Source organism: Trachypithecus francoisi, unplaced genomic scaffold, assembly GCF_009764315.1.
Source record: "Trachypithecus francoisi isolate TF-2019V2 unplaced genomic scaffold, Tfra_2.0 Lachesis_group6, whole genome shotgun sequence".
NCBI classification, from domain to species: domain Eukaryota; kingdom Metazoa; phylum Chordata; class Mammalia; order Primates; family Cercopithecidae; genus Trachypithecus; species Trachypithecus francoisi.
Genome location: NW_022681471.1, coordinates 127,966,454 through 127,968,759, shown reverse-complemented (window position 1 = coordinate 127,968,759; position 2,306 = coordinate 127,966,454). Strand labels below are relative to the sequence as shown.

Here is a 2,306-nt window from a genome sequence, read left to right as displayed (position 1 = left end):
CACCCTCGTGCCCCTTGCAGAGAGACAAAACACCTGCCAATAGGCACTTTCCATCTGGAGTCACCCAAAACCAGGACTCAGTAACAAATAAACATTCATATTCTGACATTCTTTATGTGCAGTGTCCACTAGCCTGGCACCACCTCACATACCCTCTCTCCTACCTGCTGGCTCTCCCTCTTTTTGGAAGGTACCAATTCCCAGTTTTCTGACTTCATGCCTTCAATAAGGGAAGCTCTGTCTGCAGTTCCCTGCCCATGGGGCATTGACATTTCCAGCGAGATGCATTCCCCCTCTGCCTACCCTGTCTCCACCTTCTGAGGCAAGATCCAGTTGTTACCACTCCTCTCTGCAGCCTGGACAGCTTCTCTCTCGTTCTGCTGGAGGCATTGGAGGCAGTCAGAAGGGGAAAGAGGAAGAAGAGTCCAGACAAAAAGAGTACTATTTGGGCAGGAGAGGTGAATGAGGAAACTGGAACTTAATTTTCTGTTGATTCCTCTTTTTTTTAGAACTTTCTATTCTTTGGGGAAGTTGGTTCAAATAAGTGAATTTTTCTTAATTAGAGGCTACCCTGGGAATCCTAAGAAAAGACATGGCCCTTGATTTTGAGTACTCCTAGACCTTTGGGATAGATGGGCAAGTAGACAGATGTGTTCAATGGAGGGATTTTACATGGCAAACAGCAGTACACACAGACAGCCCAGAGCTCAGTATCTGAGGCATTTGGGTTGAAGAAGCAACTGCTCAAGGCAACCCCTGGAAGGGGCTCAGGATTTAGACTCCTGCCTAAGCATTTCTCAGGAAGTTGGGAGATAACAGCCTGTGTGTGTGTGTGTGTGTGTGTGCGCGCGTGCATGCGTGCACACCTGCACATGTGAACCCAGGTCATGTGAACCTAGGGTGTGTGAATGTACGGTGTGGGAGGAGAGTTCCTGTCAGTTTGGAGTTAGTAGATTATAAGGTGTGAGGTTGGGAGGGAAGGAAGTAATGCCAAAGAGGTGAGAAGGGACTAAGACACCAAAGACCTCCTTCCCCCACCTTCTCTGAGTCCTGGAGGAAGTGAGGAGTCTTCTCTGCTGTCTCCAAACACAACCGCCACTAAAGGTGAGCAGCTTCTCTTTGTCAGTGCTCTACCTTATGTCAATTGGCTGAACAATCTCTATTTCAACCTATGACTTTTATTTTCTTAGTTCATGTCTTTTATTAACTCATACACAATTACTCATCTGGTTTGTTGAAGCAGTAAGACAATATTTGCCACAATAATGCCTGTCAAAGTGGCTGGCCATAAAAACTCCTGCACCACATTCATCTAAAAGATGCTTCCAAACTGGTTCCCATGAAGGCAACCAATTTTGCCATTGTCATGCACCTTGGAGTATTTCAGGACAGCCAACTTAATCTTCTTTCTGTAATGCATATTCTTTTTGGCAATGGCATAAGACTTCTTCATTTTCTTAGCACCACCATGAAATCTCAACACATGATGAAGAGTGGACTCTTCTTGAGTGTTGTAATCAGACAAAGTACGTCCATCTTCCAGTTGCTTGACAGCAAAAATCAGTCTTTGCTGGTCAGGAGGAATTCCTTCCTTATCCTAGGTCTTGGCCTTTACATTTTCTATTGTATCCAATGGTTCAATGTTGAGAATGATGGTCTTCTCCATTTTTCCAAAGATCTGCATTTTTAAAAATCCAACAAATATTCATTACACTCCCACTCTGAGGCAGGTGCTGTAATATTTGCTAGGAATGCAAGGACTATCAAAACTAGATGGGTTCCTACCTCAGTGGTTAGTTAAATAATTACACAAATAAATGTGAATTTACAACTGTTCTAAGTGCAGTGAAGGATACAGATATATGAATATGTATACATTTATACCTACAAATATATATTCATGTATATGTATCTTATAAGGGGATTTGACTCAGTCTTGGGGGAGAGATGGTTCATTTGAAGAAGTGACATTCCAGTAGATATTTTGGAAGTGTTAGAACTAAGAGTTAACTAGGGAATACTTGGGTATGCATATGACAGGCCAGGCCTCACTAACAGCTGAACAGGCAGGCCTCCGTAACAACTGTTTCAGCACTAACTGAGTGGTGAAGTTAAATATTAAAAGCTGATAGAGCCAGTGTCCTTATACAAAGGCTGGAATATAACAAAAGCCCACCAAGAGTTTTGCCCAGGCCTCTCTCCTGGACCTTGAAGCATGACAACATAACGAAGGAAATCTTAACAGGACCCTTTCAGGATTAAACAAGTTTTACTGGGGGTCTGAAGAAACTCCCCAAACCTCTATG

The 2,306-nt window shown here is 43.3% G+C and overlaps 1 pseudogene; it reads right to left on the bottom strand.

The window, feature by feature from the left end:
* Positions 1 to 1,218: 1,218 nt before the first annotated feature.
* LOC117078217 lies at positions 1,219 to 1,684 on the bottom strand (annotated as a pseudogene).
* Between the last annotated feature and the right edge of the window lie 622 nt (positions 1,685 to 2,306).